The sequence below is a fragment of the Ursus americanus genome, chromosome 3, assembly GCF_024610735.1.
Source record: "Ursus americanus isolate L20-20 chromosome 3, mUrsAme1.1.p, whole genome shotgun sequence".
NCBI classification, from domain to species: Eukaryota; Metazoa; Chordata; class Mammalia; order Carnivora; family Ursidae; genus Ursus; species Ursus americanus.
Window position 1 is genome coordinate 57,078,773 of NC_142129.1, and position 11,267 is coordinate 57,090,039.

The window sequence follows — 11,267 nt, forward strand, 5'->3', positions numbered from 1 at the left end:
CTGAAACTATTCCAACAATAATTATCTCTCTCTCTCTGTCTCTTTCTCCCTCCCCCCTACACTGCTGCCAATATATATATATATATATATATATGTTTGCCAATATATATATATATTTTGCATATATATATATATATATATATATATATATATATATATATATATTTGCACTGACCCATTTAAATTCCTCCTTAAGTTTGTAATTAAATTTTTCAATATAAATTTTATGGGAAAAACCTAGTCTTTCTGCTCTAAAAGAATTATCCAATTTTTTTTTTTACTAATAGTTTTTCTGCCTAAGACCATCCACTCAAGAACAAACTCTTCCCAATAATCTTTCTATCCCTTCTATCATTTCTCATGCATTATGGAAACAGTACCCATTCTCTACCAACACCTATATGTGTTGCTTTTCTGCTTATGCAGCCATCCTATCTCAGAATGTTTGTCTCATCATCTGATTTTATCTCTTGACTTGGGTATATTAGTGTAAATTTGTCAATGTCCCTTAAACCTAACTCCCAGACCAGGTATTCTATCATAGGTGGGGGAGTCATGTAGCACAAAATTCTAGCTTTTGACATCCTTCCAGTTTCCAAATACAGAAACGAGTTTTTTTTTCTTATTTTGGGGAGGTTATTTCCATAAGGATGCATCCTTTATCTATTTCAAAAGTGTTTTAATAGTCATATATAAAGCCAGATCTTTATAGAATTCATTAGCACATTGACCCAGTTTGTATGTATTTATTGAGTACCTGCTGTGAATATAGTACTTTATTTGAGGTTATAATTTAATTTGGAAGAGTTGCCTTTTACTATCTGCAATTTAATAGAATAAGATCTATACATATGTAAACTTAATAAAAACATTATTAAGGAATTGTGAGACAAATTATGATCACGTAAATTATTGATGTTCACTAAAACAGATAATAGTCATCACAGCCAGGTTTTTGAAAATTGATGTGAAGTAGAAAGACAATTATTAGGAAACCATTTTACTAAGGAAGGAATAACTGATTATAGCAGTATGGCTACAGAAGTGAATTCTGTAAAGAAGTAAGAACTATGGTTAGGGTTCATTAGGTTCATTGTGGACAGTCTTAAATGCTAAGTGAAGAATGTGCTAAAAGTAATGTGAGTTTGATCTAGTGAAAATGGTGTCCTAGTGAGATGAGAGCAGTAACCAAAGGCCAAGAAAAGTAGTCAGTTAGGACATACTAGAGGAATTGAGCTACAGGATGATTTGGATGTGGACTTGGAGCAGTTGGAGTGTGACTGGCGAGGGATGTCACAATAGAAAGCTAGCAGGACTTGGTAACTGCTGGGAGAGTTGTGTAGGATCAAAACATTTTGCTAATTAAAAGGGACATTGTATATGAGACCACTTTTTCAACTTTATTAAGTTGTAGAGTTGATAGTATGAATGATGTTATAAGAAAATAAAGTATGACAGTGTGACAAATCCCAGACCCAGAAATAATTGACACAATAATGAACTGCTTGTTTCTCATGGTAGACATCTGCTTTTTGGCTGCCCATGTTTTACCCCCTGTACTCTGGCACTGAACATTGCATGGTTCAGGTCTTTCCTATCTTTATTCTCTATTTCTATTGAGCAAAGTAACAGTGCTGTGCCCCAGAGTTTTGACCAATTACTTTTACTTTATTTTTTTAAAAGATTTTATTTATTTGAGAGGGAGCGAGCCGGCATGAGTAGTGGGGGAGGAGCAGAGGGAGAAGCAGCCTCCCCGCTGAGCAGGCAGCCCCACATGGGGCTCATCCCAGGATCCTGAGATCTTGACCTGAGCCAAAACCAAGAGTTGGACGCTTACCCGACTGTGCCACCCAAGCACCCCTGACCAGTTACTTTTTCTTAGCTCTTTCTACAGATACTTATTGAGCACCTACAGTATAGCAAGGCATAGAGAGTAAAGAAGACCAAAACTATGAGGAGTATGTTAATAAATAAATCCAGGAGTATGTTAATAAATAAACTCAGCATTTTCAGAGTATTGTATTACTGAGGTTTTTGGGAGATAGTTGTTTAACTCAAATGAGCAAGAGGCAAATGCTTTTCATTTGGAGAGGACTGTTTTGTTTTTCTCAAACTCTGTCAATAAGTGACTGCTTTTTCCTGAAGTTTTGGAAATTTACACACGCCAAACATTCATTTTCATCTCCACTAGGGGGCAGTGTTTTACTATTAGATTTTTTTCCCCCTTCTGCATGAGAAAAAGGTATATAAATTTTTTGATTTGTTATTAGCTTGTAAGTGTAACAGAAGTGTTAAAAGATTCCTAAGTCTAATTTAGCATTTTTTTATATTATGTATGCTATATTTTTGTATATTGTACATGCTTTCTATAAAGATATATAGATATCTATGTATGTATGGATATAGATTGTGCACTTTTATTTGTTAGGAAGTTTTTGACATTTTCTGACATTTTGATAGTTTTTGCATGAGTTCACCAAAACAAGGATAGATGGCAGAAGGATATTAATAACAAATTATGAGCAACCTCAATTTCAAGACAGTTTTTAACTCATGGAAATTGAATTAGGCTTTAGGTATGGAATTTGCTGAGACAATGTAATGTTTACCTTTCCAAAAGGACTGTGTAATCTCCTGAGACATCTAAAGCCTAAATATGTATATACATATATTTTAACTTTATAGTTTTCCTTTTAACAGAGGACATTGTGTTCTTTAGGAATGATGTGTGCGGAGGATGAATATCTCTAAAAGATTTCCTTTCAGGTTGTCTATAAAGATTTGGACAACAATGATGTCATAGCTTTTCCTGCTATTCTTTGAGAGTATATTCCACAAAATCCACATAAATTCGATTCTAACAGCGTACTATAAATGTTTATGCCTCTTTAATTCAAATACTGAGAGCTGTGTAGTAAAATGATAAAAATAAACATTTTAAAATAAACCTTTTAAAAAAAGTTCTTCAAGTTCATGTACACTGGGAGTAGTTTTGCCCTAAGTTGTCCTTGAGAAAATGGAAGGGAACATTTAGTGAGTAAGGAATTTGGAAGACATAGGCGTTATAGAAAATTGACCACTTATACATACTTGTGAGATGTAATTTCTTTGGAATTGCAGACTTGTTGTCCAAATGGTAGTAAGTGATGGGAAGGGGGGGGGGGAAGAAGAGCTACTATAAATTATGGAGGTGTTCCTGTCATTCCCAATCATCTATGAAAATAGTGACATCTCCTACTTACCCTGATTTCCCAAATTTTGTCAATGGCTTAGAAGTCCCATGAGAACTTCTGCATCAAAACTCTACTACTCTATTGAAGATGATAGATGGATACAACCATCATAGGGAAATCTACCTATCAACCAGAAAACAAACAAACTGCTTAAAAACACACTAAAGTCCATGATTCCACTGACAAGACTTAATTGCTCTGGAGCAAATTTAGAATACCTAATGTGTTTAAGAGATAATATTAATTAGAACTTCTGTGCATCTTTCATCTAAACATAGTATGTTTCATCTTAATCTTGAAATGACAGGGGATAAAGAAATAGCTAAATTGGGTGTTTCTAGATAAAACCCATGTGGATTCTCATCCTAAATAATTCAGTTTGAGGGTAAAGAAAATTTAAAAGAGCTACTATGCATGTATGTTTCATCTAATGTTCTTCCTAATATTCAAAAAATCTGTTGAGAAACTCTTCAGGATCTCAAGGAGCAATTGTTAATGTACTGAATAAAATTAAGTACAAATTTTTTGTTGTTTCCTTGAGCTTGACTTCCACGATATTTTTCTTACCCTCTAAGTCAGCAGAAAGCTAAGGCCTTGTGAATTATTAATATAATTCTTTCTTGGACCTTTTATTGAAGACTAAAATAGTCAAACAAAAAATATTTTCTTTGTGCCGATTTTGAAGATTTTTTATGGAGATAAATGTTTCCTGGAAATTTGGACACTGTTCTATATTATTGATTTTATGCGATAACAAATGAAATTTAGTTTCCAGGATTTAAACAGTCTTGAAACTAAATTTTAAAACAACTTATTTTTCTTATTAGAAGAATAAGTTGTGTTCATTTTGGGAATTTTGGAAATAAAACACACAGAAGAAATAAGAATAGCAATAAATCCATCATCCAAAAATAATTCTTGTTGGGTTCAGTGGCTCAGTCGATTAAGTGTCTGCCTTCAGTTCAAGTCATGATCTCAGGGTCCTGGGATTGAGTCCCACATTGGGCTCCCTGCTCCAGGGTGAGCCTGCTTCTCCTTCTCCCTCTGCTGCTCCCCCTGCATGAGCTCTTTAGCTCTCTTTCTCAAATAAATAAATAAAATATTTTTAAAAAAATATCTCTTGTTAACATTTTGGTATTTTCCCTCCTAATATTTTAAGAAATCAGACCCACTGTATTCTTTATTTCCTTTCTGACTGGCTTCTATTTTTTAAATACATTTGTAACCAAGAAAAAGAGTGAATCCTGCATTTTTGAGCTAGAAGTCATGTTTTTATTATTTTATGACAGGATAGAGTTGGTAATTTTTTTTTTAAAGATTTTATTTATTTATCTTTTTTTTTTTTAAATGATTTTTTATTATATTATGTTAGTCACCATACAGTACATCCCCGGTTTCCGATGTAAGGCTCGATGATTCATTAGTTGTGTATAACACCCAGTGCACCATGCAATACGTGCCCTCCTTACTACCCATCACCGGTCTATCCCATTCCCCCACCCCCCTCCCCTCTGAAGTCCTCAGTTTGTTTCTCATAGTCCATAGTCTCTCATGTTTCATTCCCCCTTCTGATTACCCCCCCTTTCTTTATCCCTTTCTTCCCCTACCGATCATCCTAGTTCTTATGTTCCATAGATGAGAGAAATCATATGATAGTTGTCTTTCTCTGCTTGACTTATTTCACTTAGCATTATCTCCTCCAGTGCTGTCCATGTTGTAGCAAATGTTGAGAACTCGTTCTTTCTGATAGCTGAGTAATATTCCATTGTATATATGGACCACAACTTCTTAATCCAGTCATCTGTTGAAGGGCATCTCGGCTCCTTCCACAATTTAGCTATTGTGGACATTGCTGCTATGAACATTGGGGTGCATATGGCCCTTCTCTTCACTACGTCTGTATCTTTGGGGTAAATACCCAGTAGTGCAATGGCTGGATCATAGGGTAGCTCAATTTTTAACTTTTTAAGGGACCTCCACACTGTTTTCCAGAGTGGCTGTACCAACTTGCATTCCCACCAACAATGTAGGAGGGATCCCCTTTCTCCACATCCTCTCCAACAATTGTTTCTTGCCTTGTCTATTTTTGCCATTCTAACTGGCGTAAGGTGGTATCTCAGTGTGGTTTTGATTTGAATTTCCTTGATGGCTAATGATTTTGAACATTTTTTCATGTGTCTGTTAGCCATTTGTATGTCTTCATTGGAAAAGTGTCTGTTCATATCTTCTGCCCATTTTTTGATTTGTTTATTTGTTTCTCGTGTATTGAGTTTGAGAAGTTCTTTGTAGATCTTGGATACCAGTCCTTTATCTGTAGTGTCATTTGCAAATATTCTCCCATTCCGTGGGCTGCCTCTTAGTTTTTCTAGAGTTGGTAATTTTTAAGATTGTTCTCAAAAATTTGACATTGTTGTGAAGTGAATAGGATAATAGGAAACAAGGAATTAGGACGACGGTCATTTAGATTCAAGAGATAATGTAGTCTAACTCATCTTGCCTCACTAAATAGCCTCCTGTTTTTCTTTAAATTCAAGAAGTGTATTCCTTTGATTTTTATGTGTAATTATGAAAAAATTGGTGTACTGTGTTTATAGTTGATGCTCAATATGGCTGATAAGTAGACATTAAGGTAAACGTGAAGCCTGGAGATTGCTAGAGTTATAGATAGTAAATGAACCGTTGATAAATTTACTTTTAGTAGTTATCTTTCTACTTTTTGTGTGGGGGGGAATTTGGGTATTCACTTTCCCTGCAATGTCGTTGTGAGGTCTAGCCTATCACATTGCTATGCCACAATAAGAATCAGCCATGATTTCTTGTTTCCTCAATATTTCTTGTCCATTCTGGACTTTGTGGTTTTTGCCGCCTCTTTTTCTCATCCTTTGGTTCCACCTCCTTCAGGAGTCTTTCCAGCATTACGTGATCTTACCACACTCTGAATTTTCTCATCCATTTATGCCCAGCTGTAGCGATATTACCTTCAGCCTAGTTCTTTGCATATTTACGTGACATTGGGTTGTTTTTCTAGAAATGCGGTTGACATTTTTTGTACTTGTTAGTTGCATGCAGTAAACATTCCCCAGGTGACATGGCTACTGAGAGAACCCATATGTGATTTTCTAAATGTCCCAAACAGGTGTTTTGATTGTGGGGTGGGGTGTAGCAGTAGGGAAATGGAATAGTAATATGGTTGTAAGTATTAAGATGGTTATAATAATAACTCACCGTTTTTCTCTCTCTGTGCTTCAGTTTGGATACACACACACACACATACATATATGCATGTATATATTTTAATCTGTCAGCAGGATCACTAATACTGTTTTCTGCTCTGCCCATCTCATGTTAAACCAATCCAGTTAATTGTTAATTTCAAGCATTATATTCTACAGTTGTAAAATATTCTTTGTTATAGATTCCCATGCTATATTGAAAATGTCCATTTTTCATCAGTGTTTCCATCTCTCCCTTTATATTTTTTAACATATTAGTCATAGTTATTTTGAAATCCTTGCATGTTAATTCCAGTATATGGATTATGTCTGACAACAATCTTATATGTGGATGGTTTTGTCTCCTTAAGGGTTTTTTTTTTTCTGTTTTCTGCTTCTTTACTCATCTAGTAAGATTTTATTATATGCCATACTTGAGTTGTAAAACTTTTTAAAGGCTCTAGCTTATTTTAGCTTCCTCCAAAGAATATTAAAATTTATTCTCGCAAGGATTTGTATTATTGGGAGATCAACCTGATCATGTGGAGGCTGTTTAAACTTTGTCAGAGCAGGTTCAATTCCGTTTTGTCTTTATTCCCAGGCCGTAGGCACGGCCTTTTAGAGCTCTCAACCAAAAGCCATGGGCATTCACCAAGATCTCTTCATTCTAGCTGGACTCAGATCTCACCTCCTTGTCCTCAGCACAGTGTGGCCTCTGAATCTTTGCTAAGCTTCCCAGCTTTCCAGCAGTAATTCTCTGCTAGGCCCCACTGAGTCTTCCTGCAGGAGCCCAGTTGAGAAGTTGACCAAGGGATGAAGGAATTCTTAGCAGATTTTTAGGACTTCTCAGCAATTCCTCACTGTCAGGGACTTCCGGCTGCACAAATCCACGCCACCTTAACAACTCTAAATTGTAATCTGTCTTTTCTACCTGGAGAGACTATCATTCTCTTCTTGGGCTCTATTTCTCTACTTTATGGTTTGGAAAGATTCTCTCAACAAGACAGCTGGGGTGAATGTTACCTAATAGGCTTTTCTTTCAAGGATTGTAGACATGCAAAGGTTACTGTCCAAGAGCTGCATCAGTATTTTTACATATAGTAGATAATCAGATTTAATGGTTATGTGTGATGAGAGGGTAATAGCAGTTACTATGTCATGGGTGAAGTTAGTGCACACCATAAAAATAATTCTAACAGCTGTTGTGAACACATATCTGTGGTTTATGTGTCTTGTCTGATTTAGTCCCCTCAGAAAAGCAGTGAGGCAGCTAATACTGTTATCGTAGTTTTAGAAGAAAAAATGGAGAACTGTGAAACTTACATAATTTGCTCAAGATCACTTGAAAGTTGTCAAAGCCCATATTGAATACCAGCAGTCTCATTCTAGAGTTGGTGCCCTTATGAATTGCATAATTTATGAAAAGGATAGTGTATTTTATTTAAGGAATATAGAAATGGGCTGGAGCACACAAATAAATTAACTTCGTAACTCAAGTTTTCTAATTCTGGCACAGAAACAGTGTTAAAATCAAGAGAAATATTTTGAAATTGAACACATACTTTTTTGAAATATAATACACTTTAGTTTGTCCTGTCTCCTTGGGTTCCTCTTGTCTGTGGCAGTTTCTCGGACTTCTTTTTGATGAACTTGACAGTTTTGAGGAGAACCAGTCATATATACTGTAGGATGCCCTTCTATTGAAATATGTGTACTATTTTCCCGTTGATGAGACTGGGGCTATGGGTTTTGCAAAGGAAGACCACAGCAGTCAATGCCATTTCGTTACATTGTATCAAGAATGTGTCTGTGAACATGATTTTTCAGTATTCATGTTGACCTTGCTCACTTAATTTTAACTTTAAATATTTTTATTGTATAATATCTGGACAAAGGAATATATGTATGTGTGTGTGTGTGTGTGTGTGTGTGTGTGTGTGTGTGTGTGAATGATAATAAAATGATCAGCCGTAAGGACCTCCCCCCCCACCCTGTTCTCTCCACCTCCTCAGTTAAAAACACTGGTTTGCATAACTACTGGCAGCAAGAAATGCTTTTTTAAAGATCTGTTTGAATTTGCCTTTTTTAAAAATTGCATTAGCGGGGCGCCTGGGTGGCACAGCGGTTAAGCGCCTGCCTTCGGCTCAGGGCGTGATCCCGGCGTTCTGGGATCGAGCCCCACATCAGGCTCCTCTGCTATGAGCCTGCTTCTTCCTCTCCCACTCCTCCTGCTTGTGTTCCCTCTCTCGCTGGCTGTCTCTATCTCTGTCAAATAAATAAAATCTTTAAAAAAAAAAATTGCATTAGCAATACTTTTGTAGAGATAGAGAATTTTGAGATGAGTTTGAAATCCATACATTGAATACCTGCTCTTTGTACATAGTAGAATTTTCTGAGTATAGGTGGGTCTCATCATCTTGTTTAATCACTTTTTGAATTTCCGTATTTTTCAGGAATAAAATGATTGAGCTCAGGCAAAAAGGGAAAATAGTGGAAAAACATAGGTTCTTCTCACTGAATTAAACTCATTCCAAATGATGCCTATAGAAATTGCACAAATAAATTAACCTTTAAAAGAACATTCTTAAATTCATTAGTTAATGGTATTAAGTTATGGAGCTACCAAAATGGAAGATTTATTCTTAGATTTAGAAATGTGATTTTTCTAGCCCTAGGATCTTAAACAGATTTTTCCCCTTCTTCATGTGTTCCTCTGCTGCTTTCATTATGACAGGTATAAACTGGTTTTCAAAGAGCCTATGAAATAGTCCTTTTCTGTTTATTTTTAAAGGGTAAATTTCATGATCTGTTGTATGTCTCAATTTAATAAATGAGACTTGGGTGTAGATGTGTCTTGTAAGCCCTGCAATATTATAATTGATTAATCATTAAGAGTGACAAATACATAGAGTTAATTTGTATTTCAGTTTTAGAATATTTAGTTATGAATTTATGAATGATGTGGCATCAATGATATCTACTCCCATATAAGTGAATCATGTTTTAAGCCTAAACATATTTGGCTTTAGAATGGTTTATATGTGATTTAGGTGTTGTGATATTAAGGAAACCGGTACAGCATTTGAAATCCAATACTGAAATGTCATTAAAACTAACTTGCAAGATTCAAAGTAGCCACCATTCAACCTCTTGTGGGTTTTCCCCAACTCCACCCCTTAGAACACAATCAGAGAAATTGATGAGAAAGTACAGCTTAAGCAGAGGTGGTCTCTCACCACCATCCTCCCAGGATGAGGAACCTAGGGCCTCTGGGCTGGTGAAGGTGTGGTAGTGGAAAGGTTTTGATAATATTCTTTGTACCATTGCCAGGCTTCCTGACAAATAGGCAAATAGGAGTAAACAAAGTAACCAAGGAGTGGTCAATGTTAACAATTGAGTTAAACTGAAAGGGTGATGATACTTCTATCATAGCTTCCTTTGCTTTGAATTTATTATTTTTATGGAGTGCTGCCATGTGGTAGGCATTGAACTAAGTGTTCCATATTCAAAGGCAATATGAAAAATTTCTTACATCAAGAAACCATCAGCTGGTGGAATAGATGGTCAACTAAAAAGACTATTAGAATTCAGTGTGCTGAAGGAACTAATAGCTGTGGAAACTGAGATTTGCCTCACCCAGCTGGGCTGGGGGAGAGGAGTCCAGGTCTATTGCAACCATTGAAAACTGGATGGAACCACAAAGAATAACTACGGTCAGCTAAGCTAGGAAGGGAGTGAGATAGCTTTCCTGGCAAAGGGGTTAGCTGAGGCAAAGGAATGAAAGTTTAGAAAAATAGCTTGTTTGGGCAATCTTAAGCAGTTCTTTCTGGCTTGAAGAATTGAGTGTTTACAAGGGAATGGCAGGAAGAGGATGGAAGGATAAAAAAGTTAAAGGGTTCTGACTTGATCCTGAAGTTCAAAGGTAGCCTCGAAAGGATTTTAGGCAGAATAGTGATATGATCAGATCTATATGTTAAAATAAGTATTTTGATTGCTGTGTGGGAAACAGGGTAGAAGAGGACAAGACTTCAGAGAGACTGTTTATGAGATTGTTCCAGTAATTTAGGATGGAGATGTTTCGCTGGCAGCGGCAGTTTGAATGGAGTAAATGGATTCAAGAAACATTAAGAAGGTAGAAGAAGTTGGTACTGGTGATACACCGAACATTAGGAAAAGGCTAATGCCAGCATTTAGAAGTCGGTTACCAGGTCCCTCTTTTTGAACCTAGCACAATTCCTAACACAGAGACCCTACGTCTGTTTTGATTTTCCCTTCCCCTTCATATTGTCATCCCCTCATCCCTGTCAAGAAGCCTAAACATTGGAGTAAACGTATATTCATAGGCAATATGATTTCACAGGCAAAACCACAGTTTAGCAACTTGTGAGAAACTCATTTCACTAATGTGCCTGATCCTTACTTCACAAACAAACCCTTTTTACTTTTCCTCCCAGAGCAGTATTCACAGTTTATAACAAAGTCTGTTGTTGGAGAACGCTCAGAAACAAGATGAAGGAAAGGCTTGCATCATTGATGAAATATTCACACTTGAATGAAGAGCCAAAGTTGGTCAGATATTGGATTAAGGGAAAATCTTTTGTTTCATACTGCTAGCATTTGAAATTGTGTCAGTGTTTTCTTGGTATCTTCAGCAGATATATTTTGTATATAATGAAAAGTGCTTGCAAAAGCATTTCTCCTGTATTTGAGGGATCATGTACGTACCAGTGGCTATGACCTGAGTTCCATACAATGCCAAGTCCAGAGAAAAGGGGACCTCGAAAAGTGGCTCCTTGAGCTTATAAAAACAGGAGGATATTGG

General features: G+C 36.2%; 1 protein-coding gene across 3 annotated transcripts in view; it reads left to right on the forward strand.

Annotated features, from left to right (window-relative positions):
• Nucleotides 1-11,267, forward strand: part of CRPPA (CDP-L-ribitol pyrophosphorylase A) — a 304,902-nt gene that overhangs the window by 289,433 nt on the left and 4,202 nt on the right. The window lies entirely within an intron of this gene.